We start from the raw sequence: 12,235 nt of genomic DNA, 5'->3' as shown, positions 1-12,235 counted from the left end.
AAGCCGCGCCAAAGGGGTTAAGCTAGATTCGAATACGATCCGCCCCCAATGGTCATTGAAGCAGGGTACATATGTTTGAGTTGCGCTTTGCAACAAACTCTCTTTGGTCCCTTTAATTTTTATGACAACTCAAACTTGTGAGTAATGAATTCATCTTGAACCAGGCGTTGAGCCGGATATTGAAAACTTCAAAGCTTTGTGGGAGACAGATTTCCCTTGAGCCGGATTGTAAAAAGGAATTATCATTGTGAGCCGGAATTCTTCTGACGGCCTTTGAAAGTTTCAACGATAGACCAGTAATCTCCCGGGCCGGGTTATTTTTCCCTCCAATGACCCGGAGTTCTTGAATGCATTGAAACCGGCCAATGCTGCCGAGTCATATCATTGTAGCCCCCGAGTCTCAAGACGACTCGAGGAGTTGGCTTTGAGATTCTCCATATTGACCATAGCATAAGGTGTATATCATTGGTGTTGATAGTGCGATGTAAATCCGCAGAAGGTTGAGATGACTGTGGCGGGTTATAAATGATCCTGTATGAGCCGTGTCAGCAACTCGGCCAATGGTCCCTTCCAACTGGATGTTTTGAAGTTAACCAAACTGTAGTGGCAGCGACTTGTGTGCCTACCCGTTGAGCCATCCGGTGCAGACGGCGGCTGATAATATATGATAATTTGCCTCCAAATTGTTGGAAGAAAGAACCGGGCTACCCAAGCAGTGACTTGCTCGTACTCAATAAACAGCTCATGTAGATAGATGCGACCCGGTGTATCGATGAAGACCAGCCCGCGAGAGACGGACGGTAAAGACGACCGTAGCATCAGAAGCGGCACGGACAGATGAGTCGGCCGTGGTGTTGTAAGCCGGTGTGGGCGGGAGAGTCGGCCGCGGAGGCGGACGCGTGAGTTATCTGTGGTGTTGTAAACCGGTGCAGACGGGTGAGCCGGCCGCGGTGTTGTAAGCCGGTGCGGGCGGCCGAGTTAATTGCACTGTGTTGATGTAGCGGGAGCGGCGACTTGCGCACGTATCGTCAAGCAGCACGGCACTGACAAGCGCTAGGGTAAAAATAATGCTGGCCCCTTTTACGACACCCCTTGTAATGAATAATGGTCCTGCGAGAAAATACCATAGACCAAGTAATTGTTCTCAAATAATTGATATGTGCTGATAAAATACTAAAAAAGGATAGCACCTGGTGATTTTGTCGAATGAGCGCAGACGCTGTCAATACATAATGCTGGACGGCGTGGAAAAAAATAGATGACATACTGCTGTCATAATACTTGTAGTACTGTTCCAGGCCTCCACGTGGGTACTAATCCACCAATAAGTAATCAAATCAGCCTTGACGTAATTGACCCAGTAATAGTTATTTTGCTTTGTGTCTTTGGGATTTAATCGAGCATCTTAACTTCCATCGACCTGCTGTAAACTTAATAATAGTACTTGTCCATTGAGATTCCTGCTCCATTATTGTCGGCAGACTAGTCTTCGAATCATCATGCATGCATGCACTGCTCCATTCCTCCGGCTGAACCCCCAATTTTCTTTTGTTTTGTACTGGCGAGACATGACCACATCAGCAGGGGACGCCTTGGCAAAGCGGAGATGAGTCACGGGCTTACGGCAGAAGAAACGGCGGGAGCGGCCGCACGGGGCATCTCAAGGCGGAGACGGCTCATGCGACCGCAAAGGAGGAGTCCGACCCCAGACGGAGTAGTGCGAGGGGCCGAGGTGTGGCCGTTTGGCGAGGCAGCAGACAGGGTGTGCGGCCGCAGTGGCTCGGTGCGCCGGCGGGGGCGGCTCAAGCGAGCTGGAAGCCAGAGTTGCGGCAAAGGAGGCGAGGGCCACGGTGTCCGTGGCGGCTCAAAGCACACAGTGGCGAGGGCCACGGTGATCGTGACGGCGACGTGGCGGCAGTGGTTCGAGGCCAAGGCCAGCCGAGGAGGGCAGCTTGAGGCCGAAACGACGGCGGCTCGAAGGGCCGTCGCTTCCGCAGCGGGCCCGCGGGCAGTGGCAGAGGCAGCCGCGGTGGTTTCGCAGGCGTAGGCTCGCGGACGGCCACAGGCGGTTCATCATGGAGTGGTTCAGCAGCAGGATACCAACGAGGCGGCGTCAGTGGAGACCAGGACGCAGACGTGCAAGCCGCCAGGTGAGTCAACGGCCGTCTCCGCATCGCTGTAGGTGATCTGCTTCATACGAGGAACAGGACGCTGCTGGTCGCCTCTGATGGGCTCTTCTTCTTTTTTATATATATTTCCCTTCTTTTGGTAATCAAGGGCCAGTCCAACTTGATCATTTTTCTTTTCCTTAATTCTGAATTTAACCTCCTGGTAGCTTCCTTGTAGTAATCAGGGTTGACAAAGAAAAAACGAACTTGGCCTGTAATGATATACTAATCCAAAACGTACTCTCCTTGGAGTAGTGTTTAACTAGCATTATGAAGTGCCAGTGAATTATTCCAAAAAAGAATCAGACTGCGTAAATTGCGTTTCAGCTTGTCGTAGTACTAGAACTCCGATCTGATGCTTGCTACGAGTAGTACAAGCAGCGCCTGCCTCGGGACTTGTTGATGTATACGTGGGACAATAGTGAAACTCGGCGGCTCAAGTGAACCGCGCGCGTACGGCGGCTGGAGTAGTATTTCTGTTGAACTCGGCGACACGCGACAGCTGTAGTAGAAATCGATCTCTTATCCGTATTCGACGGCTCGTGTAGCGTCGGCGGTACACAGAGCACCAAACCCTAATTTTTCTTCATACTGCAGTCTTCAAAATTAATCATACTTTTGACCACCAAACGATGGGTTTGTCGGATCTGCACAAGGTTTTTCCATGGTCGCTTATCTTGCGCGATTGTTCTATGATGGCTCTTCTTTATCCGATCAATCATCAGCTTCTCGATCCCTAAAGAGTTCCCTCCAAGAACTCAACACCACCGTGCGAGAGCCCCACGGTGGGCCCAACTGTCATGGAATTGTTACAGCAGATGTCCTTAGTGTGAGGACTTAGTCGCGAGGTCAACGCATCTATGTGGTAGCTTGAGAGGGGTTGATCGGGATGAGAGACGCGAGGCGGATCAACACACAAGACAAGGATTTAGACAGCTTCTGGCCCGGAAAACATCATCCGGTAATAGCCCTACATGCTGTTTGTGGCTAGATCTCATTATGCTCATGAGGGAGTCGCCGGTAGCCGGCTCTCCTCTAGTTGTGTCTAACCCTAGAGATTATTGCTTGTCCCTCTTTGGGTGCCCTGCCCCTCCATATATATGTTGAAGGGGTGGGTTACATGACTAGTCCTAGTAGGATTAGAATTACTCTATTACAAGTGGAGTCCTAGTCTTGCTTCCTTTGTAGGAGAATATTCCTTATGCTTTCTCTTAAACCGGCCCACCATAGCATGAGCCGGCCTGCTGGGCCTTTGGCCTTATCGTCCGTCTGATCCGCCCGCCGGGTCTCCAGTGAGTCACAATTTCCAGGCGGGGTACCTGTAAACCTCCATGTTCGGGTGGTTCGCTAGTGAATCGCCAAGTCCGGTCGGGTCATAATTCCGGCCAGGTCATACCGCGGGGTATATCCCCGATATTTACCTTAAAATCCTGAACCGGAACTGCCTCCTCCATAACCCGGCCCATGAGATCCGGTTCCTGAACCGCCGGCCGGTCCATAATCATTCTGGAAAAAATCTGAATTTTTGAACTCCCGCATAATATAACAATCCTTCCAGAGGTGCGTGGTCGGCTTATCCCGCGACCCGTGCTTTGGGCAGGTCTGGTTCAACAGGTAAGACAGGCGCTCCGGATTGGAACTTGGCTCTCCTCCACGCGGGGGCGGTTTACCCTTACGACGCTGACCATTACCCTGCGCATTGGTATTAGCCAAAAAATCTAAACCGTTATCCGCCTTACGCTTACCACTGTTTCCATGAGCCGCCGGGTTATGCTGCCGCCCTTCTTTCCCTTTCCTGTCTTGTCATCATCAGATTCATGGTCCTTGGTACTATCAGAGTCGGCATACTTCACCAAGGCTACCATAAGAGTCCCCATGTCATTGCAGTGATGTTTGAGGCGTCCCAACTTCAACTTCAAAGGTGTAAACCGGCAATTGCCTTCCAACGTTAAAACTGCTGTATCAACGTTGATGCGGTCTGATGAGTGCAAAATTTCCGAAACCCGGCGCACCCAATGGGTTGTTGACTCTCCTTCCTCCTGGACACAGGCAGTTAAGTCCACAATTGACATGGGCTGCTTGCACGTGTCTTTGAAATTCTGAATAAACCGGGCCCTTAACTCGGCCCATGACCAATGGAGTTAGCCGGCAGATTTTTCAACCATGTGCGAGTTGTTCCCTCCAACATCATGGTAAAGTATTTAGCACACGCTGCATCGTCCACATCCAGCATCTTCATTTCCATCTCATAGCTTTCAACCCATGACTCGGGGGATAAATCGGCCACGGGGCGGAAAACAAACAGGAACTATGTAAAAAGATACTAAGTCTTGAGCAGGAGATTGCAAATGTCGCCTCCGACTACAACTGCATGTCTTCAACATGACTGCAACTTTGTAGTGTTTTGTCTGGAAGGCGCAATTGCATGCTGCCACTACGTATGCAACTGCAAGTATTGCCTCTGACTGCAACTATGTGGTGTTTGTGTGTGTATGGGGGCTAGTTGCATGTTTGCCACTAGGCACGCAATTGCAAGTGTTGCCCCTGATTGCAACTGCATGTCTTCCATGCGATTGCAACTCAATTGTGGTTCGTCAGGTGGAGGGAAATTGCATGTTCTCCACTACCCACACAACTGCATATGTGCACACCAACTGCAACTTGCAACTCTGACACAAGCTGGGCGCCCGCACAAGCCGCCGGCTCCCCGCGTACCTATTGCTATCAAGTCATCATGGGTTACAACGTGTGGTGCCGGTCGATATATAAGAGGCCTAGGATACAACGTGTCTGACTCCTACACGACTCGTACCTATCCATACCAATTACAACTCCAAATCCACGTAACTCCTTGTGTACATAATATTCGACACAAATATAACATGTACAACAACAAAGAAAATACGACCACAATCAGTGAGACCATTGACGATTTTTACATGCTTCTAATGTTGGGACCAAAGAAAATACCCCTTTTGTGCAAACAAGTATATCCATCCAACGCAAGCGCAAGTGCAGAAACCAATCAACATAATCATACACTCCAGTTAATTACGTATTTACATGCCTTCATGTTGGGAAAGAAGAAAACATACAACGTACAAGTACCTCTCAGTTATTCATTACTATTTTTATGCTACTACGGATGGTTGGACCAAACCATACATACACAATAGTACAAGACGGCATGCGTGTGAACTCAAGCTATACCATTGCAGCAGATCATTGGTAACATAAAAATAATAAAGCTAGAACTATTACAAATGATGTCCGTATGTCTCATGGTGTACATTTGTTTTCCTGATTTGAGTGATCGTTCAGGATTTCTTTCTAAGGGGGAGCACCCATATCACTACAATTGCAACTGCAAACCCAACACCAAGTCCCAATCCAACAAAAAGGAACAACATAACATCTGCAGATCTCTCCTCCGAATTATGAAGCGCCGAATTTGGTGGTGTCTCATTGCTGCACTGTTTTGACAGTGGAGGCCCACATAACCCAGTGTTACCCATAAATGAGCTATTATCGAATGTCGAGAAATGAGGCGATTCTGGTATCCTTTCCTCCAGCATGTTGTTGGATAGGTTCAATGTTGTGAGGAAGTCAAGAGAGGATATCTCCTGCGGAATCTCCCCTGAAATACCATTTGATGAGATGTCGAAAGACTCCAGCTAGTGCAAATAGACGAACTGAGATGGAATCGGCCCCGTGAAGGAGTTGTGCGACATGTTGAGCACTTGCAGCAAAACAAGTTCTCCAATAGCTCCAGGGATGCTACCATGGATTGCATTGTTTGAGACATCAATGAATACAAGGGTTCTTAGTATTTTGGTAAAGGAGACGGCATACCCTTTGTATGTGAGCATAGTGTTGACCTGGTATACTTGGTTTTGATAGCTGTTATACTCCATGACTGACGTTTCATTCACAACTTTAACCATCATGGACTTCAATCTAATAAACCATCCTTCTGTCAATGTCCCTGATAAGTTGTTGGAGGCCAGATCCAGGATCCGCAGCCTTGGAAACTCACAAGTGCTTTTCTCATCATCAATAGAAGGTGACACTTGTCCAAATAACTTATTAGACTTTAGGACGAGGACTTCAAGTCTGGGAAGTGCAGTCATCCAACATGGAAAAGAGTCACTAATTTGATTGTGTCCAATATCGAGGACCTCCAGGTACTTGCAAGAAGCTAGAGATCTAGGTAACTGTCCTTCAATCTGGCTGCCACTCAAGTCTAGTGCCTCAAACTTGCAACTTTCATTGATATTATGTGGCAGCTGTCCAGAAAGTTGGTTTTCTTTCAGATTAAGAACTTACAGTGCATTGTTATCCTCCATTGGGCATGAAGGAATTGAACCACTGAGGTTGTTGTAAGACAGATCAAGAATTGTTAGTTCTGTGCTACAAAAAGATGGTGGAATATTCCCTGAGAGGTTGTTGCTTGATGCCTTGAAATAGGAAGTATCTTCAAGTTGAGTAGAAATATTAGGAGGCATGGAAGAGAAACAGTTGCTTGAGTAATCAAGCATCTCCCCGGAGTATTGGGGTAAAGGTATTATCCCCTCAAACATGTTAAAACTGAGGTCCAACATTTCTATATGAAAAGGAAGGAAGGTTTCGTACCCAACACTTTTAAATTCATTGTGTGATAAGTTCAGAAACAAAGGGCCATGGTCTGTCCATTTCTGCCATGCCCACTGGGGTATGGCACCATGAATTTGGTTACTCGAAAGATCAACTACTTTTATTTTATCTGTATGTCCCAGAATGTTAGGGAAATTATTTATGTTACATGATGCCAAACCTAGATATGCAATATTTGGGAAGGATATCAATGAAGAATTATGTTCTCCTTCTATTACACTTAATTTATTGTTTGAGAGATTCAAATCATATAGGTTTTGTAGTTTCCATAACGAGTTCAATTGCACTGTGCCTACGAGATTATTCAAAGCAAGTACTAGGGTATCTAGCAGAGTTAAGTTCAAGATACCCGAAGGTATTTTCCTAGAAAAATTGCACTTATAAAGTGCTAATTTCCTCAATTTGTGCAAATCACCAATGGAAGAAGGTATTGGTCCATTGAAGCCACAACAAGAAACTACTAGAACCTCTAGGGATGTTAGGTTTGTGATCCATGATGATATCGATCCTACTAGTCCCAACCCAGAGATCTGCAATGAATTCAAGGATGTGAGCCTACCGATTGATGAGGGTAGCTCTCCAGTAAAACCAAGTGCATCAAGGCCTAGCTTCTTCAAATGTTTGAGATTACTAATAGAGTTTGGTACTGTACAGAGAAATTGGTGTCGCCGACAAACAAGTTCTCCAGCTGATTACTATCAGTTGAGAAATTCGGCAGATTACCTAATATGTTAGGATTGTGGTGAAGATCAATAGTCACTAGTTTCTTGTGTTGAAAGATCACAGGAGGGACTCGTCCTTCAAGGTTATTATAACTAAGCTTGAGAACATTCAAGGAGGAGAAGTTGGCAAAGAACACTGGAATTGAACCGGTCAACCTGTTGTACTGCAGATCGACCACGGAGAGTGATTGCAAACCGACGAGAGATCCACAAATGGGACTCGAGAGCCTACAAAAGGGCAAGCTAATAACACAAAGATTTGGAGTGTAATTGGCTAGAGCACTGCACCACTCTTCTCCTTGCCCGGACATATCCACCCAACCAAGATGGAGCTCCCTCAAACTTGTAAGGTTTGCAACTAAGGCCGTTAAGTTAGGCAGTATGAGCTGATCGAAATGGACTCGAATCATATGGGTATGATCGTACCACTCAGTAATTTCAGAGTAGGAGGAGAGGTCGAGAGAGACCAAATTCGTGAGGTAGCCTATACTATAGGCTGGCACTTGTCCTACAAATTTGGAGTTGGAGAGGTTGAGATGGGTGAGCCTGGTGAGCTGCGCAAACCCGGTGGATGGGATTTCGGAAAGACTGAAGTCGTTTCCACCTAGGTTGAGATACCTGAGGGAGTTCAGCTCGAAGAGCACATGATCGAGATGATCACTCTCCAAGCCGCGATCACCCAAATCAAGGGAAGTGACACGGCCGCTGGTGGCACCGCAGCGGATGCCCTCCCAACGGCAGCAATCCGTGCCAGCCTTCCATGAGTGGAAGGCCGCGACGGAATCGTCGGTGGTGGTGAAGGAACGTTTCAGCCGGAGCAGCGCGGAAGCCTGGCCTGGCAAGCATCGAACGGGTAGTATGGTGGTGTGGTTGGTGAACGTACCATGAGCCCAAGGGGAGTGTGAGCTTGCTGCCACGAGCTGAATTTGTAGGAGCAACAACAGCAGTACTAATGGCACGGGATGCGGCATAGTGGAGAACATATGTGTAAGGGCGACTCTGTTTGGTTGGGTGGCTCAAGACTGAAAGAGAAGAGCTTGATAGATTTCTACCCTCTGCCTCACTTCCGTTTATATACACAGTGGCTGAGCAGCCTCAGGCAGTCTTGCCTTCTATCTTTTGTGCAGTACCGTAACGATAACACACACACGGGTGGCAGCCAAGCCGTCCACGAGGTTTTCTCTTGCACTTGAATACTGCCTGGACGTGTTCTTATCTTGTGCCATATATCTTGGGCAATCGGGTTTTCGTTACTAACTAGTGACTGGACGTATGCAGCCAATTACCATATCACCATCCTCCGGTCAGTCAAGCTTGTCCTCGCCACAACAATTCCACGGAATGTTCAAAGCACAGCGACATCAGCCAATCAGGAGCCTCCTATCACTCTCCTTCAGCGGAGATAAATGACTTCCAGCCCAACAACAAGCACTTGTTACCTTTGATTTTTCTTGTTGGATATTTGGATACAAGAAATACAGTTATAAATTATGTTTAACAAAAAGGAAGAATGTAACTAGCGCCCTGTAGAAAAAACTATTCCAATGTTTCCGGCACTCCCCTAGTTTTTTCTGATACAATAAACAACTGAACATGCTGCATAAACATCAAATCTACGGTATATGTCCGACCCGACACATTTGTTTACTTTTGCAATTCAATGGAGACTTGTATCGGTATGCGAAGTGGTCCGGACGTCCGTTTTCCGGGAAATTGGAGACAAAAGTAGGAGAGATATACCGGGGCCCGGACATCCACTTGACCAACTAAAAGCCTCCGTGCGATCCTCCTCTCTTTTCTCTCTCTTCACATGCATGGTCCCCTCTTCTCTCTCTCCTCCCAACCAGAAACCACACCACAAATAGCCACCACATGCATGGTCCTCACCTACTTTTTCTCCTCCCAGCCGGATACTTTGTAATTAGCATGGATGGCTCCCTCCCGTATCATGCCCATGGACCACATCCGGACACAAAAACGGACATATAATGGAGGAATTTGCGGGTCGGTGTTGGAGACGCCAGTAATTACTCCAAGAAGATGAACGGGCATATGATATCATCAGACCAAACAAAATGTAGGGTGCTTTGCACCCCTTTATGTACACAGTGCCGATGGCTGGTTGAGAAGGCATATGTAGTGCCATGTGCATCGTTATCACGGGGCCATGCAGCTCAGCCAATTACCGGATAACCATTCTTGGTCAGTCAACCTTCTACTCACCACAATATTAGCTTTTACTCCCTCCGTCCCATAATATAAGAACGTTTTTGACACTACACTAATGTAAAAAACGTTCTTATATTACGGGACGGAGGGAGTATTTTTTTTGTTAGAAGGACCACGCACAACGAAGTGTCTTGCGCACAATGAAATGTTCAAAACACAACTGTCTCGCCTCACCACAAAAATATTGTGGAAATGTTCCAAGCAGAGCAACATCGGTCCAAATCACTCTCCTTAATTGGAGATAGTGATTTATGGCCCCACGACAAGCACCTGCTATTACTTCTGATTTTTGTTTTGGAATTTTGAAATGAAGGAATAAATAAAGTATGTTTAATAAACATACAAATAAGTGGATGTACTCCGAACGCTCAATACAAATAAGTGAACGTACTCCCATTGCTTCAGGCCTCCCCATGCAGTCTAAAACTACTGGTTCAGTGGTCCTGTCCTGTAAACATCTTAGGGCAGCTCTAGCTGATTTCCTAAATTTTAAAATAGTAAACGGCTGAGTAAACTTTAGAGGAGCAGATTTGCTCCTCTAAAAAAATGATCGTTTCCAGCCGATACTCTAAACTAAGTGGAGTAAAAAAAGCGAAGTAAAAATTTATTTGGCTTGTGCAATTCGTCAAACACTTGTTACACGTCTCGGCACAAGCGGCGACATTGATGACTATGTCGGGACGAGCAGCACCAGCGGGAAGGACGCGTCATCGACGACCTTAGAACATATCATCACTTAAACTTACGATGAAACAGAGTAAATAAAGCACCCCAATTCATCATGGTTTGGAGCATGACAGGGGAGCGAACGCCGACGATCAGCCCTGAGCACGCTGCAGTACGTGATCACCTGGGTAGCCGTGTTGTAAAACATTTTAGGCCTTGTACAATGCAGGGTGCCTGCACAGGGTGCTAGGTGCATTGCGTCTCAAAAATTTCTTTGCCTCCCAACGCATAGTGCTTCGTATGGGTGCCTAGGCTGCTTTGACATTCGCGCAGCACCTGCACCCATTGTCTCCAATGCAGAGGTGCTCTGCTGCTGACATGGAGGTGTTGTCTTATTTTTATTTTCTACCGACAGAGGCTTTCTAGTGAAGCACACGTGATTTGAAGTGGGGCGGTTATTACTCTATGCACCGCCTGGCACCAAAAGCAAAAGTTTGCTTCTGCCTCCTTTCCTAAGCATCGGTGCAATCTAACCTTGAGGACAAAAACCCAGGTTTTTTATGGCACCTGTGTAAGCACCGATTCGCTTTACACAGCCTAACATGAATAAGTGATCAGCTAGATGAGGTTTAGCGAACCAAAACTGAAATTCTACTACTCTAAAGCTTTTCAAGAGATCGGCTAGAGATGCCCTTAGTTACTTCTGAGACACCACACAATATCACTCTCAGTAATTATTCAATATTGCAATGACAAACATGCATGCCGGACCTGCTTTAAACTTTTCTTGCCGACCGACAATAGTGAACTATTATTTGCACAAACCATATTCATGATCGGTCGGTGATAAAAAATGATGGCTATTTACAAAAATCATAAAAATTACAAACTAATGAAACACATGGACATGTTACATACAGGAAAGAAAGAGCCTAAACACGAAATGAAAACACCAAAAAACTGAAAAGAGAAAAGAAAAAGTGGAAAGAAAAAGAAATGAAAGGAGCGGAGAAAAAATACAGAAAAAGATAAGTCATCGGTGTCATTTGCTCTTACACCTGCAAGTCTTGCATATTGATTGTACTTGTCATAACCATGGGCCAAAGCACCTTGGCCAATCGGATTGCTCCCATCAACATCCTCCGGTCAGTCAACCTTGTCTCCTCACCACAAGAACAATACAGAATGTTCAAAACACAGTGACATCGGTCCAAATCACGCTGCTTAATTGGAGCTAATAATTTATGGCCCCACGACATGCACCTGTCTATTATTACCTTGGATTTTTGTTTCGGAAATTCGAAAGGAAGAAATACAGTATAAATTATGATCGATAGAAGGGAAAATAAGATAACAAAAATAATTATCTCATTGCTTCAGGCCTCCCCCTTGTGGTCAAAACTCAAAACTACTGGCCCTGTCATGTAAACATCTGTAGTTACTTCCGAGAGATCGAGCAATATCACTCTAATTACAGTTGGATGGTGTACAGTCGAGGGATATTAATTTTTTTCCGGGGAAACGAGGTTGATGTCTTGCCTCTTGGGTCAAGAATGGTGTCACGTACCTATACCTGAAGGCTAGTGGAAAGGGAGATGTCGATGATGCCGATGGTGACGGTGTTGACGCTGCAGTGCAGCGGTGGTATACTCCGGCGCCGCCCAAATGCCCAATGGAAGTGCCAACCCGACAGCTTGGGCTGGGTCTGCCTGGGGCTACTAACTGGAAGGCCTCGATTTTCATGACAATCAATTTTTTTGCCTCTCTGTATTGACAATAAGACGTACACTGTCAGTC

The 12,235-nt window shown here is 46.4% G+C and overlaps 1 pseudogene; it reads right to left on the bottom strand.

The window, feature by feature from the left end:
* Window positions 1-5,224: 5,224 nt before the first annotated feature.
* LOC147957191 (receptor-like protein 7) lies at window positions 5,225-8,715 on the bottom strand (annotated as a pseudogene).
* Between the last annotated feature and the right edge of the window lie 3,520 nt (window positions 8,716-12,235).

Source organism: Triticum urartu, chromosome 7A (genome assembly GCF_056163025.1).
Source record: "Triticum urartu cultivar PI428250 chromosome 7A, HENAU_Tu73, whole genome shotgun sequence".
NCBI classification, from domain to species: domain Eukaryota; kingdom Viridiplantae; phylum Streptophyta; class Magnoliopsida; order Poales; family Poaceae; genus Triticum; species Triticum urartu.
Note: the sequence above shows the minus strand (reverse complement) of the source record. Positions and strands in the feature narration are given on the sequence as shown.